The 10596-nt window shown below is 41.1% G+C and overlaps 1 protein-coding gene across 26 annotated transcripts in view; it reads left to right on the top strand.

The window, feature by feature from the left end:
* Positions 1–361: 361 nt before the first annotated feature.
* The window catches only part of Huwe1 (HECT, UBA and WWE domain containing E3 ubiquitin protein ligase 1), a 131562-nt gene continuing 121327 nt past the window's right edge, over positions 362–10596 (top strand). For 10 of the 26 annotated variants that reach the window (XM_075958837.1, XM_075958858.1, XM_075958855.1 and 7 more), the window contains exons 1-2: positions 2846–3128; positions 6220–6363. The gene's annotated coding sequence lies outside the window, so the exon portion shown is untranslated. Of the gene's footprint in view, positions 527–725; positions 832–2845; positions 3129–6219; positions 6364–10596 lie in introns of those variants that run through there. The other 16 variants (XM_075958861.1, XM_075958859.1, XM_075958848.1 and 13 more) reach the window with 9 other exon arrangements.

Here is a 10596-nt window from a genome sequence, read left to right as displayed (position 1 = left end):
ATCCTCTGCAGAGCACTCCAGCCACAGTGCCACCTCACATAGTATAAGGAAGAAATGTTTGAGGGATCGCTGTGCCTAAAGTGTTTTGTGGATTTGCACTGTAGTTCTCTTCTTCCCTTTCTCTGGTCCCCCACAATGTGTCCCATCTTGCCCTCTTACCCATCCTTCCCCATTCCTTAATTTTTAAAATGTAAATCGAGTTTTATCCGCTTCATGGATTTCCATTGTACAAGAATCAAATCCCAGTTCATTAGTGATCCTATCTATAGTTGCCTTTATTGGGCCATGAGTAGTGCCCGGCAAGGTGACCAGAATACATCACCAAGGGATCAGGAGAGCCCTCTCAAGGGACAGAGGCGGAGCTAATCGCGTGGTAGGTGGAGCCTTAAATCCAGTGTGAGCTGAGCCGCAGGGGGAGGCTTTTTAAACCGAAGGCGAGGGAGGGGGTTGGGGGGGAACAGTATTGCTGCTGGTCGCAGACCCTGCACGCAGTTGCAGGCCCCGCCGCCGAGCCACTGCGGCTGAGGTGAGCGTCGTACCCCCCTCCCCGCTTCCCGGGCCTGGGGGACGGGCCATCTTAGACTCCTCGAGGTAGGGGGCAGTTCCCACGGGACCCGGCTCCGAGTCTCGGAGGGGGCAGCCTTAGGGAGCCTTCGGGAAAGACTGCTAAAGGGGCCACAGCAACCTTCCCTGAACCCCTCCTCCTTTCCCCTCCCCCCCCCCAGTCCTCAGCGGCCTCCACCAGAGAGCTTTCTGCATCTTTGGGGACAGCAGGACAGCGGGGAAGCAGCGAACAGTGCGCAAGAGAGCGGCCAGCAGTGGGGATGCAAGGTACCGGCTTTAGCCTTGGTCAAGTGCCCTTAGAGGGGGAGTAAAGGCCAGGTCTTCAGTTTTTCTTTTAAGGATTGGAGGAAGGCGGCCTCAGAGGAAAAGGAAGGTGAGGGGCGAGCAGGCAGGCTTCATGGTTAGTACTAGGAGCGCGCGCGCGTGTCCTGATGTGTATGTATATGTATGGTGCTGGACACACATTCATTTTGTCTCATTGCTTTGATTTTTTTTTAAAACAATGTGTCTTACAGCTCTCTTATCAGGGGATCCGAATTTGTCCCATTTTTATACCTACCGTTGCGTTGCATGCCTGGACTATAGTTATTTAACCATATCCTGATTGTTGTACACCAGCTTGTTTTCTTTGGGGGGGAGAGGGGACTATTGCAAGTAATGCAGTAATGAATGGGTTTGTGTATGTTTCTTGCTTGTATGAGGGTATTTCTGTAGGAGAAATTCTTTGAGGAGTAATTACTGAATCAAAAAGTACGCATTTTGAATTTTGATAGATTTGTCTAAATTCCCTTACCCAAAGGCCATAATAATTTACACTACCCAATGTAGTGCGAGATTGCTTATTTTTCCATAGTTTTGCCAACATAAATTGTTACTGATCTTTATATTTTTCCAGTTAGAGTAAAAAATCACATGTCGTTGCTTTCATTTGCATTTTACTGATTATTACTATATTTGAGGATGTTTTCATTTTTCTAATTGCAAAAGTGAATAGTCAAATATGACGTCTTCCAGTATATAAGCAATGAACATTTTGAAATACTAAAAAGTCCCACTCTAAATACCAAGAAAAATAAAAAATATCTGGAAGTAAACTGTAAAACTTTGAGGACTACAGTAGAAGAGCGTTTGCATAAATGGAGAATATTATGCTTCTGAATAGGAAGGCTCAATTTTGTAGTGATGTCCATTTTTCTATATTGATTTATGCAATTGATGCAATTCCAATAAATAGACAAAGTTTTTGGAACTTAACAATCCTAAAGTTCGTGATGGGAGGATGGCTAAGAATAATCGAGAAAATGTTTTTAAAAATAACTAGATATGGGGGATACTTTTACTATTAAACTGTACTCTGAAGGTAGCATGTTTAAATTAGAATAGACAGAACAATGCATTAGAATGGAAAAGCCCACAAACGGGCCAGACTGGATCCCAAGATTTATTGGAGAAACACTGTTGGTTAGACATGGAAAAACTGCCATATTAAAATCTTCACACACCTACTTCCCCACCCCAAGCTTGAATTTGCTTTTGAGGGCAGACTCCTTTGTTTGAAGAAAACCACTTTATTGGGTCTTTCTGGTTATGCTAAGGTAAAGCTCCGGTAGTTAAATCTGGTGACTTTGGAGGTAGAACTAATAATACGAACCTTTACTTAGATTAAGATGGATTCAGGTTAGCCTGCAGTGCGGCGACGGAAGAAATATGGATATTAGAGGTCTTTTAAATTTTTCCCCCATGAGCAAAAACTGTTGTGTCATTGTTTCCATTTGCATTTGTGTGTTTATTGTGATACGGAACATCTTTTCTGTATTAGTAAGGCTAGCACGTCATTCCTCGAGGCAGGTAACAATGGGGACCCATTTCTTCGCTTCCAGAATGGAGTTTGGCTAATTGGTACAGCCCTGCGGGAAGCGTGAGAATAAACAGGTTGACTTTAAATTTTCCTCAAGCACTAGGCAGGCTCTAGACACCTAAATCGGGGGCGGGGGCAGTTTTTAAGACATGGCCGAGATTTGGCGCTGAGCTGTGTCATCGCGAGGTTTGGTTGCGAGCTCCGCAGTGGGTCGGAAACCTCGTGGTAAGCGAGATCCCTAAAGGACGAGAGCTTCCTCCCTTTCCCCGAAAAACTCCCAGTCATTTTCACGAAGCTCCGCCTTTCTCCTTTTTAGGATCCTGCAGCCGTTCTCGCGATATCTCGTTTCCTAAAGGCGAGGCGCGAGTGGCATTCTGCAGTGAATTACGAAGGTCTCGCCGATTCTGAACGTAATATCGCGATAGTTCGCACAGCGCATGCGGGAGCCGGCGGCGGCATATTGGCTCCGCCCCTTAGTGCTCCGTGAGGTTGTGCGTCATTTGCTTTTCGCTTCGCGTGGGGTGAGAGCGGAGCTGTAGCGATTTCGGCTTGGGTGTTAAGGGGAGGCTTGGGACGGGCTGGGCTCAGTTTTCCCCGGTCCGGTGGAGGTTCTCCTGGGATCACGCGGAGGCGGCCGAGAGTGGCTGCTGAGTGCAGGAGCTGCGGAGGCGCGAGCAGCGTCTTCTGATGGTGCTGTTCTTAGCCGGTGAGTTCTCGCGGGAGCAGGGTTACGTCCTCGTGGGGTTCGCTGGCGGTGGCGGAGATACCTTGGGGGTGGGGGGGCAGTGACTAGGGTCGGTCCGCCTGTTAAGATGGCGGCGGAGGCTGATGTCTGTCTTGCTAGTACATGGTACTAAGGGGTTAGCTATCCGCGTTTGTGACGCTTCGCAGGTGCCAGCCATTAAGGAAATGACGAATGGCGAAACGTCGCGGTGCCGGTAAATCTTGCCTGAGATGAAGACCACCCTATTTCTTACCGGCTAAGGCGACACCATTTCCACCGGCCTTAGCCGCGTGTGGGCCTGCCTTTGCCCCACCAATCGCTCTCCGCCTCCGTTTTCGTCGTCGCAGTGGGCGGGTTGGAAAGTGTGGGAGGGAGTCGGTAGTCATTGGGTAGTGGGCTGGGGATTAGATGAAAAGGTGAGAGAGGGGACACACCGAGGACTGCTCTCTGCATCATTTTTGCGTGCTTGCTTTTTCGCAGCCCTTGCGACGACCCTTATGAAACCCCTAGTTTTTCCTGAGCTGAGGTGGGCTCCGCTTCCCCAGCTCCCACGGCTTTTGAATTAAGGTTGAAGGGTCAGTCTGTAGACTGACTAGTGTATTCCTTCCCCTCCCCAAATTCTATCTCCCTGTTAAATCTCTCAGCTTCGTAGATATCGGGATGCATTATTAAGGGGGGGGGGTGTAAAATTTTTCCCTGTCACTCTTCCCCAGTCCTAATTTAGAGCCTCGCCTGAATCATCTAGTCTACCCCATCTCCTTCCATGGTGCTTGCGCAGACATTAATAGAGCCTGTCTGGTTCCCTGCATTTACTCCGTCTTTGTGTATGGAGCCATAGAAACCTTCCATTTTCTTAGGTCCTTTGGCTTGTTTATCCTTGACGCGGGGACAGGGTACTGATTTCTTCCACTTCGAATGTTTTGAGACCATTCCTGGGCAGAACAATAAGCAGGTCAGTGGTTGGATAATTGCAGTCTTAGTGGCCTTCTCAATCGCTCCCCCACTCCATCAAACTTTGCCATTCCTCCCAACCCCTTCTTCTTTACAAACCCTGGGACCCGCCCCCTTTCCCTCTTCTGTAGTCTGTTGGATTGTGGCTGTTTTTTTCTGGATTACTACTAGCCACCATTTAAGTACTTCTCATTGCTTCCGCCTTAAACTTCTCACAACCACTCTTCCTCCCACCCCCAGGTACAGAATCCCCTAGTGAGGTATCATACCTCCAATGCGTTTTCTTTCCATCACGTGTTTTACAACTTAAACAGTCATGCTTCTTTTAAATTTACTTCCTTTCCCTTCACATCACCTCTATTATAAACAATTAATTCCCTATCATGTGTTTCCTTTGTAGATAACGTGATTTGAATTACTTCTTTTAGCACCAGTGTTGCATAGATTGAGGAGATGGCAACATTCCCCATTCATGGGAAGCAGTCTGGTGTAGAAAATAGCATTTGCTTCCAGTTCACATTGAACTCATGACCTTGATCTTTTCAGATTTCTGTTCATCTATATAATGACAATAGTAATGCTTACCTTAAAGGGTTGAAGTGTCTGGTTCATAGGAAAACAAATTGCGGTGCCTTTTTAATGTGAGAATATATTGGTAGTTGTTTTTATGTTATGTACTGCCTTTATAGCCTGGGAAAGAGTAAGATTTTTTCATTTGTTATTTGTTCAGTTGTTAATTTTTGTTTAGAAATAATACCTATCAACTTGTATCTGCTTTGTATTTTTTTCTCCCCATGAACCACTTTGTATGACCAATGGCTCATGATAATTGAATGTGTTCCCACTTTTTGAAGTTTCTACTTAGTGCAAAATCATTCTCTTGAAATGACCACCAGCTATGTTTCTGTCACGGACCACACCCAGGTGTTCTACCTTTTGGAAGGGAGTGCCTCATCCCTTGCCTGCTCGTTTCTGCCACTCCTTCAAAGACAATCTGTTCTGTCCTTCACCCCACAAAAGTAATGAAGTTTCGTGCCATGCTATTTTGCAGTGTTAAAGAGAACTTCTCTTAGGGAGGTTTTTTTTTTTTTGTATTCCTCTACCTCATTAAGCTCCTGAGGTCAGTATGGAGGTGTCTTTTTAAGCATGATAATTAATACCTATATGCAAGACACTAGGAAGGTCGATCTAACTAAATACCAGTATTTTCCCCCAAAAGGCAATCACAACTGGCTCTTTGATAACTACCTTCTGTTGTGCTTTTGCCATTTTATATTTTCTAACACATTTGACTTGCAATTACTTTTCCTTACTGTTAATGTTTTTATTAGACTAATAGTAGAATGGTTTTTTTAAACTAACTGTGTTGGTTGGGTGATGGGGTTGAAGTAGGAATATGGTGGCAAGTACACTACCACTGAAATTTTACAGTGGGTAACCCATCTGATAATTAACTATATGTGGATTTCAGTTTTGAGCTTCAGGGTTTGTTTGAGTTGGAGGTACTCTAAATGAATTTCCTCTTTCATTGGAAGACAGGTCACTTTGAGATTCTTGTCCTGGTGCCTTTTACAATGGGTTAAGCAATAATTACCAATTAACTCTGTTTGACTCTCGTCCTTCAGCGTTATAATAAATAAATCTGGGGATGATGATCTAGGCATGACCTAAAAGGTTTAATTTATTCTAGGTAGATCTCTGAGAAGAGAGGAAGGAGTGGCACTACCAAATAAAAACTTTGTCTAAGATTCAGTGACAAAGTTCAACCTTGAATTCCCAGGATGTTTATCGTTTGTCTCCCACTATGGCCAAAAAGCACTTATGAAGGTGAAAAATAATTTTAATGTGTACAGCATTTTCCTTAGTATTCATTTGTTAAACATGCTATCATTTTGTTTGGGTTGAGAACAGTTTTCAGGGGTATTGTCTAAGTGTCATTAGAAACACTGTATAGCTATTGGTTTCTGAGTTCTTTAGTTACTCTTCAAAGCAGGTCCTAAAAATGCAAATTGGTGTTCAAGGGCTGTTGCTTCAGAAATACCTGATTGTGTTTAAATTTTGATATAATAATTAACCTCCCAATTCTAATATACTTTTTTCCTCTGACCTTTTTATTTTGTAGGTCCTCCAGTAGCCTGACTTGAGTGGTTTTAGTGCTTCAGAGGAACAAACCAGTAGACCATAATTTGGTCAGGAAGTTTCAGGAAGCTGTTGGAGCAGTGTTGGGATTTCCCATCAGGATGACTATGATTGGCTGTGATTTTAGGTTAGTTTTTTTAGATCTTTGTGGATGGCATTTGTATTTTACATCTTGAAATGGAGATGGGGTCGGGATTTCCATTTTGTGGTTGTGTTGCTTTGGTTCCATTGTGGATCAGATGTCATTTTTTTTAATTTTAGTGGATGGAGATCATAACTAAATTAAAGGGAACTGTTTAAATGCATATAGTCAGTACATAATTTTTAAATTAATTGATAAAAATTTGAAACATAGCAAACCAAGTAGTATGACATTCCCTTCCCCAGGTACTTTTAACATTTGTCACCTTTCAGTCTTTCTAGTTTTACCCTTTGGCATCCCCCTTCCCATGGAATTACTTTGAAATAAACCCCTCTTGTCATGTTTTTTATCTATGTAAATACTTTATAGATAGCTGAGAAAATTCTTGACAGTATAACCACAAAATCATTTTCACAATCGAAGAAATTGAGTTTTAAAAGTAGAAATAGGCTATTTTTAAAATTTCCCTGATACTTTGTTTTCTTTATAGTTTGTTTGACGCTGGACCCAGAGAAAATTGTATTTACTAAACAGTTTGTGTAGACTTAAAATATATTTTAAACTTCAGGCAATGCCTCTTATTTTTTTCTTTTTCCAATTTATTCTTTAAATTGTGTTATATTATCCTCACATTTGAGAATTAAAGCCCATAGCAATGTGTATTACATTCTTATTAAAGACCCTAGAGAACCTATTATAATCAAACAACGGTAGTAATCGCTTATATTCTAGCTGACTTTGAGACTGCTGGCTTGGTCAGTGTACTAAAATAGCTATTCGTGGGTTCCTTTTTCTGTGGCAGTTTGATTTTAGTTTCACGTCCTGGTCCCGCTTACTGTTATCCCTATGAAATATAGGCCTTCTGGAAGAACAAGCTGATGTTTTCTAGATAGTGACCTGATAATGTGTTTGGGGTTTTTTATGTGTATTTGCAATGTTTTTTAGATAGTTTGGTTGTTTTTATGCTCTATTATAATGTTCTTTTTATTTTAGTGTTACCTTAGCTTCTCTGACCCAGAATTTAGCTGTTAAGAACTGGTTGGCTGTTAAACACAGTTCTTGAAATTATAATATTAAAAGTTTTTGGGAACTTTGTTACTTACAGATTTTACACTCAATTATAGTATAATTGTCCTAGGGTTGTACTTATTTCACTTGGAAATAGTTCCCCCAACATCAGTTGCTGTAAATTGTTTGCTTCCTCCCCCTGCCCCCTTCATTTTTTTTTTAAACTTTTACAGTGTTATCCATTCTGGGGTCTGTACTATGTTCTTTCTATGATCAAAACCAGAAAATGAGATTTGAAACTAAAGCCTCCAACCAGCCTTTAACTAGACACAAATGTGGGCAGAGCACAAGGGTGCTTGTGCCAGTCATTAAAATGGTAAGAATTGCAAGTTAAAGAGGCGGAAAATGGAAAAGTCTTATGAATGAAAAATTTAAAAGTATTTGAATGTGATTATGAATCACCAGCCAGAGGTCAGGTGTTTCCACTCTTTGTTCATTATTGGAGGAATAAGTCCTTATTTGAAAATTGATTAAATATTAAATAAGGGATTTCTTGGGAATTCCAACAAGTTCATGCTTTCAACAGAAAACATTTTGAGTATGTTGGATATAATGACTAAATATTTACATTTCAGTTTCTGTAATTTAAACAAAACCACTTAGGCCCAAACCCCAGTTTGTGAAACTAGGATAACTGGTACAGAATTGTGCACAGTGGGCATTCCGATATTTGAATCACTCCCTTAAAACTGGAAGTTCACAATGGAAACAGTGTTGGGTTTTTAATTCTCCTTTGTTGTGTGTTTTTAACCACCAGTTCAAAGTATCATTGAAATGCCAAACTTGGTTGTTTGAAAATATTTGCCCGGGCTGGAGAGATGGCTCAGTGGATAAGAGCACTGGCTGCTCTTCCAGAGGTCATGAGTTCAATTCCCAGCAACCACATGGTGGCTCACAACCATCTGTAATGAGATCTGGCGCCCTCTTGTGGCATGTGCGCATACATGGAGGCAGAATGTTGTATACATAATAAATAGATCTTTAAAAAAAGTTTTAAAAAAAATAAAAAAGAAAAGAAAATATTTGCCCTTCACATTCCACATTGCTTCCCATGGAATAAGGTTAAGTTGTTAATTCGGTTGTGTATCTGTGACCATGTTAGGTTGCTCTGCAGTGATCTCATGGGTAGGTAGACACGAGGCAGACAGTTCACAAGTGTTTGTGCTCTTAGGATTTCTTATATTGTTTTTTTGACCTCTTTCTTCAATGACGGGTTACCAAATGTTTATATATGATAATGTCTGGGATAATTCAGCTCTTAAGATTCTCTGGAAGTCTCTTAGTTGATGTGTCATAGAGGTTGAGTTGGTAAAACTTGATGTGCTTGTTGACCATCTTGGTTTTCTGGTTATAGAAATGCTTTGAATGAAGGAGTGGCTCTCTTGAGTAAAATAAGTTTGCTTGAGGTGTTAACTTGATAATTTTCAACTTTGAGTTTCCTTAAAAAGTTTTTTCATTAGTTGTCTTTTAAAATCATAATGGTGACATAGAAATGATTTCATGAAATTTGTTTGGCTTTTATGAAGTACCACCAAGGGGCTGGAGAGATGGTTGAGTAGTTAAAAAAAAAAACTGCTCTTCCAGAGAACCCAGGTTCAATTCCCAGCATCCACATAGTAGCTCTGTAGCTTTTATACCTGGGGACCTGACACCCATGGCAACCATGGCACCAATGAACAAAATAAAAATGAAGTACCACCAAATGGAAATTGTACAGTAGATCTGATTCAGTTGATTGAACTCAATATATATGTTAAAAAATTTTTTCAACTTAGAGACTTTGTTCATATCTTAAGTGTTGAAAGAAAGCAGTTGTTGAAAGCAAGTAGTTTTTTTTCTTTTAAATAGTGGTAAATAAAGAGGGCTAAAGGTAAAAAGTAGAGGGAGGACTTAAATAGTTATGTTTTATTTTTTTTATTTTTTATTTTTTTGGTTTTTCGAGGCAGCGTTTCTATGTGGTTTTGGAGCCTGTCCTGGAACTAGCTCTTGTAGACCAGTCTGGTCTCGAACTCAGAGATCCGCCTGCCTCTGCCTCCAGAGTACTGGAATTAAAGGTGTGCGCCACCACCGCCCGGCAAAATAAATCTTAAAAAGTTAAAAAGTTGCTAATCACAGATGAACTGCTATGGATTTATGTATCACCCTTAGCACAACTCAGGTTTTAAATCTTTATAATTAGAAATATTGGGTGGGTGCTTATATTTGGAACAGCTTTTAAAGGTAACTTATGGTTGTTAATTTGCTAAATTTATTTGCCTATTTTTTATTGGCATATTCTGGTCTTTGCTGGTGTTTTTCCAACTAATGTAATTAATTTCCAATTCAAATTAGCTTTGAATGCTTATGCTCAGGTGATTCTCTTGCTTTAGCCATGAGTAGCTGAACTAAGTAAGATATGTGCCACTGCTGGAAGCTCTCCTTCCATTGCCAATTGAGTTCTTACTGGTGGAAAGACTTCTGTATAACCATTAAGAAGATTCCCTCAGTCCAAGTTCTGACCCTGTTTCTTACCTACTGTATCATACTGTATAAATTAACCTCTTTGTGCTGAAGTGTAGTTGTTCTATAAAGTGTTACCTATTATCATTTAGGATTTTGGGTAAGTTGAATTGGGTTAATGCATGCATCATGCTTAAAACAGTGATTCTGAAGCCAGTGAATCTGAAACAGTGATTCGAGCACGCCTTTAATCTCAGTACTTGGGAGGTACAGGCAGGTGGATCTCTGAGTTTGAGGACAGCCTGGTTTTATCCTTTATTTTAGATTTATTTATTTTTTTATTATGTATACAACATTCTGCCTCGATGTATGCCCGCATGCCAGAGGAGGGCGCCAGATCTCAGTACAGATGGTTGTGAGCCACCATTGGTTAGTTTCTTTGCCCTTTAAGTGAGAGCAATAATATCCATGCAACAAATGTTTTTTGAGGACATACTCATTGCTGCCACATAGTGGAGATACAAAGATAAGCAACAGGGTGTTGGCAAGATGGTTCAACAGGTTAAAGGCGATTGCCACGATGCCTGAGTTCTATCTTAGGGACCCACGTGGTGGAAGGAGAGAACAAGTTCTTGGAATTTGTCCTCTGACTTTGACATCATGGCATACTCATACCTATACACCTATGTAAACCACACAATAAATAAAAAT

This window comes from Microtus pennsylvanicus, chromosome X (assembly GCF_037038515.1).
Source record: "Microtus pennsylvanicus isolate mMicPen1 chromosome X, mMicPen1.hap1, whole genome shotgun sequence".
Taxonomy (NCBI): Eukaryota; Metazoa; Chordata; class Mammalia; order Rodentia; family Cricetidae; genus Microtus; species Microtus pennsylvanicus.
This window is presented reverse-complemented; position numbering and strand designations above follow the sequence as displayed.